General features: G+C 38.5%; 1 pseudogene; it reads left to right on the top strand.

Moving 5' to 3' along the window:
- Window positions 1–222: 222 nt before the first annotated feature.
- Window positions 223–2,406, top strand: LOC141816629 (uncharacterized; annotated as a pseudogene).
- Window positions 2,407–14,887: the final 12,481 nt, after the last annotated feature.

Raw genomic sequence — 14,887 nt, 5'->3', positions numbered from 1 at the left:
TCGGTTGATCATCCTCTTCAGTCATATGTATGCAATTTGATCATTTCTCTGTCCATTCTCGATGCTGTTGAGGTTGAATGATCGCACTTGTTTCACTACTTTACTTTCATGTTGGTTTGTTCTTACCTGCACATCGATCTCGCACGCAGAAGGAAATCGAAGAAGTAGCTAGATTCAGCAATTGATGAGGTTGAGGAAGAAGTGAAAAAAGAAAGATTTGTGATGTGCTTCAGGAAGACAAGTTGGATATCTGTAATATGCCATCTTCTTACTCTTGGTTTGGCATGCTTCCTGTTCTTGCTGCACAAGTTCCTCCCTTCTCTATTCGCTCTAGTTCTGAATTGTGTCCCCGTCATCGTCTGCACGATTCTTCTCCTTGGAATCCTTTTGAGCTACAGCGAACTGAACATCCCCGGCCACGATCAAGATGGTAGCGCAGCGGAGACGTCGGTGAAGCTTTCTTTGGTTGCAAATGGCCTCGGCGCCAAGAGTGAGAGAAAGCTCAAAGGCAAAGCTCATGCTGGAAGCAGAAAGGAGATAAGAAGAACAGGAGTCAAGACAATTGTGCTCGGCGATGTGAGGCACAGTGCAGATGGAAAAGATGTAGAACAAATTAGCAAAGTCGATCAGATAGATGCTACTTCAGTTTCATCGAGTTGCTGCGGCGAGGAAGATGTGAGCAAGAGGAACTCTGTTCAAGGTGATGAAGATTCTGTGGAGAAGCAAGAAATGGAGGATGATGAAACAAAAGCGGAGAGTGGTGGTGGTGGTTATGATTCTTGTGTTGGTTCTCCTTCATGTCATGTCGATCACAAGGGTGTTTCTGTTTCTTCGGAGTGCGAATCCGATGAAGCTTTGAGCTCCGATAACTCGGCGGCAACTGGCATACCGCTGCTCGATGAGCTCGACCCGCTTGTCTCCGGAAAGAATTCTGACGGCGGATCGACTGTGTCCTCCGGCGATCATGAAACCGGAGATGGTAGTGTGGAAGAGGAAACTGAAATCCAAGATGATGAAGATGATGATGAGGCACAGGAGGAGGAGGAGGAGGAGGAGAAAGGTGGAAACCCGGCAACTGTGACATGGACTGCAGATGATCAGAGGAGCCTCGTGGAGCTTGGCAATTCTGAACTCGAGAGGAATCGACGTTTGGAGAACTTACTCGAAAAGCGAAAGGCGAGGAAGATCCTCGAGAAGAATCTAATCGACTTGGACGACGACACGGAGGAGAGGCTGCAAGCTCATGGCCGACTTCTCTCGATCAATGCACCTCGAAGGAATCCATTCGACATCCCTGAGCTAGATGAAGTTCCAGGCTCAGCTCCTTCCATGCCTCTGCCGAGGCAAAACCCGTTCGATATTCCATTTGAGCCAGCAGTCGGTGAAGATCACTCGAGCCAGAAGAAAGATTTTGTTGCAGTTCCACCTCGTGATTCTTTCTTCAGAAGGCATGAAAGCTTCAGCGTCGGCTCGATTTTCGAGTTTCGACATCCACCCATGGCATTCAATAAGCCTTTCTTTGCTGCAGAAAAGATTGGATCAGAGAAGAAAGAGTATGAAGGTCCTAGCAAACTTAGTTCGATGCAACAGTTCAGTTCAGTTGCCAATCAAGAAGACAATGCAACTCCTGTTAAACATGATCCAGAAACAACTGAGAACAAAGATCATGCAGTTCCTTCAAATGAAACGGAAACGGAAGGCGATACCAGTGAAGCTTCAGTGCTAAATTCACCACCCACTTCATATGCAGAACGAGATGGAATGGTCGATTTAAATGAAGAAGAGTACGAGTCGAGTTCCTCCAACACATCAGATGAAGAGAAGAAAGGGACAGAGCACAATGGATGGTGCATCCGGATCGAATTTCGTGGACATTCACAACAACAACCATGTCGAACCTGTTTATGATTCAAGTCCAACAGCAACTGAACGATCACACTCCAATTTAGCAATCGATGATGCTGAAGCTTTCCACATTTCTGGTGATTCAAATATTTCAGTTTTGAATTTCTCATTCCCCTTCAGCACCGATTATACCTCATCTTTTGCATCGCAGATAAAGGAGGAAGTCCCCATCGGGAAAGTGAAACAAATGCCTCATCGATCGCAACGACTACAAGAACAGAAGAAAGTGCACAGGAACAACCAGAGGATGGAATTCCATGGGTGGCACCCCCAAGCCTGGCACATGTAGACGAGAATGAGTCGGTGTCGAGGGAGGTATCGATGATCAATGAGTGCGATGTGATCGGCGATGAACTGACCAGAGTTCATGAGGATTTTGATGGTCCAGCTTTGGCACCTTTACCAGATCAAGCAGAAATGGAGGGGAGAATGCTGCACTCAAATTCATCAGCTGCTGTGGAGAATGATGAAGCACAAGAAGAAGAGAAGATACATAGCTGAATCTGAATCTTGTAGTCTTAGTCCATGCATGCCGCTTAACTTTGTGTTACATACACTCTCGTTCATTTATGGCATTTTCCTTGAGCCAATGCAGCCTCAATTGCTCATGCCCAAAGATTATTTAGAACAAGGAACTACTTTGGTTTGTGGATCGACTTTGGGGAATTGTATGTCCCTTTGAAGTTCTTGTTCTCCATAAGTTTGTGGATGGGATGGATGCTGTTGCGCTAACAACAAGCAATCTGGTGATGGAGTGGATTGAAAAAGGAAAGAAATTTCAGGGTAAAAGAAGAAAGAAAGAAGAAGAATACCAAGAGGAAGAAAATTTTATTTATTTTCTTTCATTTTGGATGGATTTAAAAATATTTTAAAAAGAGGCTTTCCTAACTCTTTTCTAAACATATTTTAAAAAGAACAAATAATTATTCCCATAAATTAAAACTTTCTTTCGGGTAGACTGTATACTTTCCTAACTCTAACTCTTTGTCAACTTATCTAACTCTTTATCAACTTAAAGAGGCTTAATGATGGCAAACAGACAAGCTCCACCATTAACAATGCCAAAGTCACAAACATGCTTGGCAATTGATTTATAGATATATACACACACAATGATGTTTGACAATTGAAAGAAAGAGACCATTATATTAATCATGATAAGTAATGACGCTACATTACTGTTGGACAGTCAATCAACTCACAACTTCTCTATATTTCTAAAGAGTGAAATAAGTTGCCCTCAGGGTTACGGTGCAACGGTTAAGTCTTCCAACAAATAACCAAACATCTCATATTCGAATCTCGATATGGTGCATTGTAAGGGATTTTTCCTTTTCCTCTGTGAGTGCTTTCCGTTTTAATATAATAGCGGATATTATACAGTTGACTTACCCAGAGATTTAAGAAAAGAAATACACAAAACTTGGACAAACATGAATATACTCCCAGTTTATGATAACATTGGAGTAAGAATACAACACATTATTATCAAACTAAAAGAAAATAATATTGGCATTCAGTTACAGAAATAATTAAAAAATCAACAATATGATTTTTGTAACTAGATTTGCACTCCTCAACAATATCACACAACTACTACAAATAGAAAGAAATGACAGCCATCAAGCCATGACCCAAATACAAGTAAAAAATCACTTATTACCTATAGAAGAGCGAGACAAAGAAGCCTTATCTTAATACGGATAAACATGTTAGAAAATTTAAACCTAAGAAAACTTATACTAACACTATAACATGTTTCGCCAGTAATGAACTAGGTCACTTATCCACTACTTGCCCAAATAGGAAAATTTTGTATACTAGAGAAGCAAAAGTAGTAACATGTACTAATCTAGACTTAGTAGAAGTTCAATCTAACGTCTCAGATGCATCCTCAATTTACTCCATTATTTCTATAGATGACATGGAAAAAATTTCATCTTCTTCAGATTACACCCTAGTCAATTCTTTCCTCACTAGCCCTTATGGGTTAGCTAATAAATACGGGAATACAAGTTCGCAATTCCAACAAGAATTAGACACTTTGACTACTTAGTTCGACAATCTACCAGCTGATAATGATCTAAATCTTATGTATTCTCAATTCATACCCCAAAATCTAACAGACCTAAGATTTGATCAGTGAGATTGCTCGCATGACTGGATCATTCGAGAAGGAACCAATAATGTTTCCTATTTTATTTGTGGATTCTACCCCTCCATAAAAAAGTGAGGCACTTGTAACTCTGCCGAAAGTAAATTTGCAATCTTTGCCTACAACAAATCTTTAATATCATGATTCCTACAACTCACACGGTTCGCGGCAATACATGTAATGCACTACTTAAAACTCGTGTTTTAGTTTTAGAAATATGAATTAACATGTATGAGGCTGAAGTCGCTAGCCTTAAAATCAATACTTTAGATACTTTTCCTCTTCTTGCTAACAAGGGAAAAGGACTAATGATCTTGATCCTAAAGTCAAAACCTATATGGTGTTTATTAAAACTCCAAGTATCTATAATACAGGACATGCAGTGGACATTGGGGTCCAATGTCTTGTCAATATTCATGGATACAAACTTACTCTACATGCTTTTCTTGACAATGGCGCTACTAATTCCACTATCGATGAAGACACTTCAACTTCTATCCTTCCAACTCATTTTATCAAATCCACTAATCAACCATTAGTTAGTACATAATTTGATGGCCAAAAACTTACTTGTCATAAGTTTGTTAAAAATGTCCATCTTCGTTTTTATACAAACTATAATATGTTTAGCCACCCACTCCCTCTTACTCAATTATAGGTTCACCCACTTCCTCACAAGAATATCCATCTTATTTTAGGACTCAATTTTCTTATTGCCCCTGATCGAGCATTGCTCCTTATTAAAGATTATGCTTTATTTTTGTTCGCACCTGTTATCACTCCTATACTCTTCTTTTACCCATCAGAGATATCCACTGGGAAGCATCATGATGGCCCTAGTACTAGTACTAAGGTATGTCATTGCCCCCACTATGGAATCATGTACAATCGAATCTAGCCAGTAGGAAAACTAGCAATACTTGGCAATAAAAGCTCGATTAACAAATTTGATGACTTTGACTACTTTGAGATTGTACTAGGCTATTAGGAAGCTGAGATCCCCATGGACCTAGTTAATCCAACTTACTTCACTTAATTAACACTGAGGAAAATTTAGATCCTTTAATTTCTAGGTTAGAGAAACTAGAAATTATAGAGGAAATTTTAACTAAATATTGGGAGAGAGATAAAATATACTGTAAGTTATTTATAATCAATCTTAATCTCACTATTAAAGCACAAAACTTAAAATATACTATTTGAGAAATTGAAGAATATACTATGCATATTAATGAATTATTAAGTCTTGGCATCATACAAAGATCTATATCTAGACATAGAAGCTTGACTTTCATAGTAAAAAAAGAAGCAGAATAAAAATGAAGACAATCTAATGATATTTAATTATAAATGTCTAAATGACAATTATTATGAAAATGATTATAAAATACTAGACAAGGATCAACTTCTAAATAAGATCTAGAACTCAAATGGCATTCTAAATTCGATATGAAATCTAGATTTTGACAGGTCAAGATGCATCTTGATTCTATAGAGTAGACAACATTCTCTTGTCCTAAAAGATATTTTGAATGACTGATTATACCTCTCCAACTTAAGATAGCCCTCCAAATCTTTCAACAAAAATGGATAATATTTTTAGAAGGGTATCCACTTTTACTTATGTCTATATTGACAATATTATGATTTTCTCTAAAACCAAAGAAGAATACTATGCACACCTTCATATGTTTTTTAATTTATTTGAAAAACACAAATTGATAGTTTTATGAAAGACTTCTCAATTATGCAATGCCTTATATAAAAAAATATGGAAAAAATTAGCAGGCCTCTGTATAACAAAACTTAGTAACGAGACAAAGATATTTTAACCAACAAGATATCAATTTGGTTAAAGAAATCAAAATTTTAGTTAAAACTCTTTTAGTACTTACATTACCCCTCGATTTAGACTATCTAGTTATTGAAATAGATGGATGTGAAGTAGGATGGGGAGGAGTCTTATATAGGAAAATTTTGAAATATGACCCAAAAACTTTAGAATCACTTTGTGACTATGCTTCAAGAAAATATAAAGAAAAGGACACTTAATTTCATTTGATTATGAGATCTTAGTAGTAATTCACTAACTTGATGCTTTTGTATTTTTTATTTGCAATAAGTAGGAAATCACTATCAGAACTGATTGCAAAACCATTGTTAAGTATAGTCATCAAACTAAGGGAATTAGAAAAGGTCTAGGTGTCAAAAGATGGAGAAAATTTATAGATATTATTATAAATAGAGGATTAAAAATAAATTAAGAACATATTACAAGTATTAATAATTCTCTGGATGATACACTATCCAGACTTTTTCGTTAAAATTTTTCTTCTCTCTTTACAGGAAAAATACAATATAAGACTTAAACTCCATATTACCATTGGTAATAGCGAAACGATAAACTTTTGGCTCATCCATAATATCAATATGGACCGACGGAAAAAGGTAAAAACTTTTATAGGAACAAAAACTATGAAGTTTGGAAATCAAGAATTTCAATCGCTCATAAGAAGAGAAGATCAATTTCAGTTTGAATCCAAATCAAAACTGGACAATATCCAGCAAGGCTTAATATATAATGTTTGGAATATCCTAACTGCACCCAGAATTTCAAATCATAAAATTATAATTATTAATGCATTGTCTAACTACTTTCTTATAACAATAAAAACCCAATGGAAAAAAAGTTTTCTTGCTATGTTGTATTTACAAGAACGCAAATAAGAATCTATGTCAATTGGGATGAAGTCAAAATTATCATCTCTGGTTGTGAAAGACCATCTTATAGTTTTATGCCTTTTGACTCAGTTAGAGCTAAGACAAATCCTAATTTCTATATTAGCACTTTATTTAAATCTAATGAAAAAATTCAGCCAGATCAAACCTACTTAATGACAGAATCTGATAGAAGAAACTTCTAGTGCTTTTCTAAATAGGGTTTCAACTCTAAAGAACTAGATGACTTTGGTGATTTAAGTTTTGCTGGTCCCACACCAGTCGCCAAGCTATCACAATGGTCAAAGAATTATCAATCACTTGAAATTCTTCGAACAAAGGCTAGAAAGACTTCTGGAAGCATTTTAACTAGATAGATGAACAATCTACCTGAAGATATTTCAACTTATATTAGAAGTCTTGGGGAAAATTTAACTTTCCAAAAATTCTTAGATTTATGTGAAGTCCTTAAATGGTTTCATGAAAATCCCACTACAGGCGTCACCATAATAAAGCTGAATTCAACTATAAATTGAAATGTCTCAAAACATTTCCTCAATGCTCTAATCTAGAAAAAAATAATTCGAATGCAGATGTTAATTACTTTATTCTTTTCAAAAAGTCAATATTCATTTTGAACAATATGAATAACATCACTACAGAGGACGGCTCATCACTCCTTTCACAATTATGGATTTTAGATTTCTAAACAAATTATGGGCACAAGATATAGAATCTACTAAAAAATTCCCCTATAAATTTGACACAATACTAAAACATGCTTTAGAATTTGAAACTTTCGCAGCATGCAATTTTGAAAGTTCTCCACCTAAATAGATCAATCTTTAAATTGAGCCAGCCAGACATTTAATCAAGATAGATGTGCAAGGAGTTAATGTATAACTTCTAAACTTTAAAGAATTTCCATTTGATCTAGAGCTCGAATGGACAGCAAGCACAAAAATTGAAGACTAGCTAAAGCACTGGATCGCCTCTGTCCAAGGAAGTTCTTGGATGTGAGACAAATACCAAGATCCTTTTGAATTTCTACTAGATGGAGAAACATATACTGAAAAAATATATTGGTAAAAAGAGATAGGTATGGTTTTCTAATATACATTTAATACTTAGCATTATACTTTATATCAAGTCAATCATAAAAAAATAAAGAATGGATAAGCAAAAATATGACTGGCTCATCCCAAAGACCATAAACCATACCCCCATCAGTAACACCCATTGAAGAAGCGAATCTTATCAATATGATGGAAACGTAATAGATGACATCAGAAGCTCAATAATGCAGCTGAAAGAACTGTTCAATGCATTATTAATGTTACTTTTCTGTCCACTAAATCATTATTTTGTCCACTAAGTCATACAGACTTTTGTACTATCTAAGGGTTTGCATACCTCTATATAAGGATCAACTTTTACTAAGAAGAAGGCATTGAAGAAGCAAGAAGAAGAAGCAAGCTAGTTCTATAAACATTTCCTGTAAATTTTCCTTTGAAAATTTTCTTTGTAAGTTTTTAAGTTCTTGTATTGTATTTTCTAGCATTTAAGGCAACTTAATAAACTTTTAGGTCAAGAAGGCTCTATTATTTTAAATTTTTTTATCATCCTAGTTCCTTAGTTGTTTTCTTAGTATACTCATAGAACGGTAACTATATAAGGAATGAGATTATAACAATTGTGTATTTCTGCTTATAGACCTATGTGGGCTAAAGTAAGGCAAGACCCAAAGTAAGACCTGAAAATAATCGAGGGTAAGAAGGAAATACTAAAGAAGGATTATCTCATACGACCGAGTCATAAAAAGAATTATTCCCTATGATCGAATAAAATCAAGAATATAATAATTATTAGAATATATCCTTTAAAATATCTTTTCCTTACTAATTGGTCAATTGACCGAGTCATGTAAAAATACTATATATTGTACTATTGTTTTAGGGTTCAACGGACAAGTTAATTATTCGTTTATTACTTCTCTCTTGTGTAATTTAACATGGTATCAGAGCCGCCACCAATCATCTCTTTCTCTTCTTCGCCTTCTACACCTTCTCGACTGTGCTAAGGTTCACGGCCAGCATATGGAAATTATCAAAACAGCAGCTAAAGAAGAAAACTGGTGCAGTGAGCAGAGAGAAAATTGCTGCTCTCACATAGGATCAAACTGCAGACCTTCAACTGGTGACCTCTTCTTCTAACCATCATCCTCAAGCTGTGATCTTACAGGACTGTAGCAGCCATTGCCTTTGTTTGGGAGAGGCGACGTCCTTGCCAGCATCGTCGTAATTATTTCCATGACGCCTCGTTATTGGTAGACTCCTTCCGCTGCCGACGCCCAAGCCACAACAAGAATCTTCAGATAAATCCTTCTCTTTAATTTTTATTTTATACAATGTCAAAATTTTCATCCCCATCATCCACCACAGAAACAAGCCTAGCAACACATCTCTCTTCATTACCCATGAACGCCCTATCTTATCTACCAATCAAACTTAACAATGATAATTATTTGCTTTGGAAGATGCAGTTTCTCTCACTATTGCGTGTTCATGATCTACTTGAAATTATTGATGGCACCTCTCCTAAACCAAAAGAAGATGGTCCAAATTTTCTTATTTGGAATAAAAAGGATCAACTAATTATGACATGGTTGATTTTGACGCTCAGTGAGTCGGTACTTCCTATAATTGTAGGGCTTGATAGCTCTTGTCAGATATGAGAAACTCTTGCTCAAACCTTTGCTTCATGCTCTCAAGCACGTGTTCTTCAACTTCGCATGCAATTACAATCAGTGCAACGAGGAGATAAATCTATTAATGAATATATGCAATCAATCAAGACCATCACTAACAATCTAGCTGCGATTGGTCATCCAATTTTAGATGAAGATTTACTAATCCATGTTCTTGCAGGTTTGGGACCTCAATTTGATAGCTTTATTCCGAGTGTGACTACTCACGTTGATCAAGTGTCCCTCGATACCCTTTATAGCATGTTATCCTCTCATGAAATACTCCTACAACTACAATCTCAGAGGATGCCGGATTCTCTTGCTCTTTCAGTTCACACGACTCACCATATTGATGGTGCTAACCATCATCAACATAATCAACGAAATCAAGGTGGAAAAAATAGAGGACGGGGACAAGGACGAGGACAAGGTCAAGGACGAGGTCGAGGGCGTTGTCAGATTTGTCTCAAAAATGGTCACTTTGCTTCTCAATGTTATAGGCGATTTGATTCAAATTTTCCAGGAGGCCTTTCATCCTCAAATCCAAATCAAGCATCATCTTCAACTTCATTGTCTCAAGCAGGAGCTTTTTCTATTACAAACAATCCTTACACAAATTCTTCGATCTCTGGATGGCATCCAGATTCTGGAGTAACTCATCATGTCACACCAAATTTTGGCAATCTTGCAAAGCTTCCTCCTATCATGGTCTTGACACGGTACAAGTAGGCAATTGCTCAGGTTTGCAAATTGCTAATCTTGGAAACACATTTTTTCATTCATCTGGTCAACTCTTTCACATGCGCAATACTCTTCATGTTCCCTCCATCACTAAAAATTTACTTTCTGTTCGTCAATTTACTCTTGACAATAATGTGTTTTTTGAATTTCATCCTCATCATTGTCTTGTGAAGGATCCGACAACTGGAACCACCCTGCTCAAAGGAGAAATTAGAGATGGTCTCTATTCCCTTCAACCTACATCCACCAAAGTCCTTGTTGGAGAACGCACAAATAAGTCCGCCTGGCATGCACGACTTGGTCATCCATCTTTACGTCTCGTTCAAAGTATCATTAATCGGTATAACTTACCAACTTCTTTAGCATCTTCATCACATTCTTGTGAAGCATGTTTGAAAGCAAAGAGCCACAAATTACCATTTGTCCCTCCTTCTCATGTGTCTAATTTTCCTTTAGAAATAATTCATTCTGATATTTGGGGTCCTGCTCCTATTTTATCAAATCAAGGTTTTTTTTATTATGTGGTTTTCATTGATGACTTTAGTAAATTTACATGGGTCTTTCTTATGAAATGTGAATCTGATCTTTTTGATATCTTTTGTCGATTTCAGAAACATGTCGAACGTTATTTTGGTCATAAAATTCTCTCTCTCCACTCTGATTGGGGTGGCGAATATCAAGCACTTCATCGTCATCTAGACTCTTTTGGCATCTTTCATCGAATCTCATGTCCTCACACTCCTGAACAAAATGGTTCCGCAGAGAGGAAACATCGTCATATAATTGAAACTGCTTTGGCTCTTCTTAATCATGCATCTATACCTCTAAAATTTTGGGATGATGCAGTCCTAATTGCAGTTTATCTCATTAATCATCTACCTACCCCATTGTTTCAACATAAGTGTCCCTTGGAAAACCTCTATAATTGGCCTCCTGATTACATCTTCTTACGTATCTTTGGTTACGCATGTTATCCGTGCCTACATCCCTACTCTAAACATAAACTAGATCCTCATTCTCAACAATGTGTTTTCCTTGGTTATAGTAATTTGCACCATGGATATCGTTGCCTGCATATACCGATCGGACGTATATATATATCTCGACATGCAGGGGCGGATCCAGGCGAGGGCTGGAGGGGGCTGAAGCCCTCGCCAGGATCGCCAGTGCCGCCTCGTGGCCCAGCCGCGACCAGCGTTTTCACCAACGCCGCGAGGGCTGGAGGGGGTTGGAGAGGGCTGGAGGTCTGGAGCAGGCGAGCAGCAGGGCGATCGGCGACCAGCGCTTTCACCAACGTCGCCTCGTGGCTCAGCCGCGACCGCGAGCACAGCGCCCCGCGCCCCCGCTGGAGTGCAGAGTGCTCTGTGCTGGTCGTCGTATTCGTCAAGCGCTCGCCCTGTCGGGCGATTAAAATACCGCAGGTATTAGGTAAGCAGGTTAATGATGGGTAAGAATATAGGGTTAATGGGTTATAGGATGGTTTCTGGATCCGCCCCTGTAAGAAACCCAATAAACGTGAAACCTATTCCTCAACCGCGATCTTCGTCGACGCCTCTGTTTCTTCCTCATCTTCGCCCGACGTCGCCGCCCGGCCGCCGCCTCTCTTTTGCTTTCCTCGCGTCGTCTTCCTCACCAGCCGAATCCATCGCCGCGGGCCGCCGACACCGTCGCTCCTCCCTTCCTCGTGGTTCCTCCTCCGTCCGACGCCGGCGCCGTCGAGCTTGCCCCGCCGGTGGTCAGCAAGGGCGATTTGGAGCCTTTGACTTCGCCTTTGATTGCGTCCAAGGAAGTGCTGTCGGTTGGAGGCGGATTGGCAGCAGTAGATCAAAGAGGAAGATAGGTAAGGGTTTTGGTAGATTTAGGGTTGTATAGCTTTCAATTTTCTAGGATTTTGATTAATTTTTCCTTCATAGCTGGTTGCTGTGATTTGAACGGAATTGGTGTGGTTCTGCCGCAAGGAGAAGGAGGAAAAGGCTGGATTTTAGGTCAAGGAAGGCTAGGACTTCAAATCTGGTAAGTTCTTATTGAGTTGGTTGGATTTTTGAAAGGGTTGGATCCTAATGCGTTGTTGTGTGTCGGCATGATGAAGCTGTCTTGTTTTCTGTGAACAGAACAGTGAGATTGCGACTGTGAAAAGGAAGAAGAGAGGAAGAGGAATCTAGGGCTAGATTGGGCTTCAATCTGAGGTAAGCTGCGAATCCATTCTGAGGTAAAATCTAATTGCTTCTAGTTGATTAATAGAGATAAACCTTGAATGTAAATTGGTTTTAGTTAGGAAGTTTGATGCATTGATCAGAAATTGATTAGGGTTGTTAGAGCTTGATAAGGAGGGATTTAATTTAATACCGATTGATTTAGATTAGATTGATATGTAGCCGCTTAACCTATTCTGGAACGGAAATAAGGAATTGCACAACATATTGGGTATGTGGATTCCTTTTTAGTGGTTTGACTTGCTGTTATGATGTTTTTGACTTTGTAAGCTGTGTCTGATATATGTGTTTTTTTATTGTATTTCTGATATAAATTGATGGTCTATCAGCCCTATGTCTAAGAATTTTGATGTGTATTTGGACAGGGACATTATGTATACCTCATATATCCCTAATTTACTGGGGAGATTCTGTCTGTTTTGAGATTAGGAGAGGATGAGAGGTAGTTGGCTGAGTGATCTGCATTTTGAGTTATATGTATTTTTGGATTTTTGGATCAGGATCTTTTCCTCCCGCACATTTATACATTTACTTTAAAAAAAATTTATTGATTCCTCTATACTGTAGTGGAATGATATAATTTTATGATTTTAGAGTGTTTTGGAATGATTATTATATTGTAAAAAAAAATTATTAGCCTTCGCCAAAAATTATTTCTGGATCCGCCCCTGTCGACATGTTATTTTTGATGAGTCTCTATTTCCTTTTGCAGCCACTACAACACCTTCATCCTCAGGAAATAGTGGTCCTTTTTTGATACCACCTAATATCCCATCAGGATTCTCACCGGTTGCTCATCCGATGAGACGCCCTAATGATACAAGAGGGGATGACATCCTAGGTTCTGCTCCAGAGTTCTCTTCTACACCATCAGAATCACCCCGAGTGGCTACTCCGTTAAGAACAAGACGCACTAACAGAAAGGATAATATGTTAGAACCTATATCGTGCCCAATTTCAGAAGCATTACCAGATATTATACTCTCTAAATCTGGATCATCAGATAATACAAGTCCGTCATCTAAATCTCGATGTCATCCTACTGTTGTCTCTTCACCATCCACAGATGATTCAAATGATGATGCTCCTCGTCGTACCTTGCCCTTAAGTGATATCTATGCACATTGTCCACCAATGGAAACTCGACATCCCCTTCCGCGAGCTTTAGTGGCTTCTTCAAAAATTGTTGAACCAACTTGTTTTTCACAAGCGAACAAGGATCCGAATTGGCGTAGTGAAATGGCTTCAGAGTTTGATGCACTTCTTCGCAATGGAACATAGAGTCTAGTTCCACGCACTTCCTCCATGAATGTTGTGGGCTCAAAATGAGTTTTTCATCTCAAGCATCGAGCTGATGGTTCTCTTGAACGATACAAAGCTCAACTTGTAGCCAAAGATTATCATCAACAATCAGGTATTGACTTTAATGACACTTTTAGCCTTGTCGTCAAAATTACATCTGTCAGATTACTGTTATCAATAGTTGTTAGTTCTAATTGGCCTGTACGACAATTAGACGTTTCCAATGCATTTCTTCATTGTCATCTTGAGGAAACTATATTTATGGAGCAACCACCTGGGTTCCTTCATCCACAATTTTCATCTCATGTTTGTCAACTTAAGAAATCCTTATATGGTCTTCGACAAGCCTCTCGTGCATGGTTTCATCGTCTATCTAGTTGGTTACAAGGTCAAGGGTTTTCTGGATCTAAGACCGACTCTTCTCTATTCTACAATTGAAATGATGGCTCTATGGTATTCTTTCTTATTTATGTGGATGACATTTTAATTACCAGTAACAATCAAGAAGGCATCACAACTTTATTACGTCTTCTCCATCAAGAATTTCCTATTCGGGATCTAGGCATTGCACGTTTTTTTCTTGGTATCGAACTTATCCCACCAGTGTTGTCAAAATCGCGAGTCAACTCGGCGAGTTTACGAGTTTACGAACTTTGATTTCAATTTCGTGTTGAATCGGCTTAAAATCAGACCCCCTATGTAAAATCGGTAAAATCGTGAGTTAACTCGCTAAAATCGGTAAAATCACGAGTTAACTTGGTCATAAGTCGAGTTTGAGTCAAGCCGGTTTAATTGGGTTAATGGGTTTGGATCTGGACAGTAGACCCGTTAGGAGAAGAGATAAGGAACCGGTAGGGATTTGGGAAGCTACAGTGGCATCCTAAATCGCGTCATATCCCGATCGCGAGCGGCGAGCCGCCTCCTTCTTCCTCCTCTGCTCCTCGCGGCGAGCAACGAGCAGCAGCGGATCCATCCTTCCGCGAGTAGCTGAGCCATCGGTGAGTGGAGGGCGGTCTGAGCCAGGGTCGGCAGCGACAACTTAGAGAAGGAGGCCTCGCGGCGAGCAACGAGCAGTCGGACGGTGACAAATCAGAGAAGGAGGCCGAT

Source organism: Curcuma longa, unplaced genomic scaffold (genome assembly GCF_044706935.1).
Source record: "Curcuma longa cultivar G26 ecotype Majalengka, Jawa Barat unplaced genomic scaffold, ITB_CL_G26_1.1 contig_17489, whole genome shotgun sequence".
Lineage (NCBI taxonomy): Eukaryota > Viridiplantae > Streptophyta > Magnoliopsida > Zingiberales > Zingiberaceae > Curcuma > Curcuma longa.
Note: the sequence above shows the minus strand (reverse complement) of the source record. Positions and strands in the feature narration are given on the sequence as shown.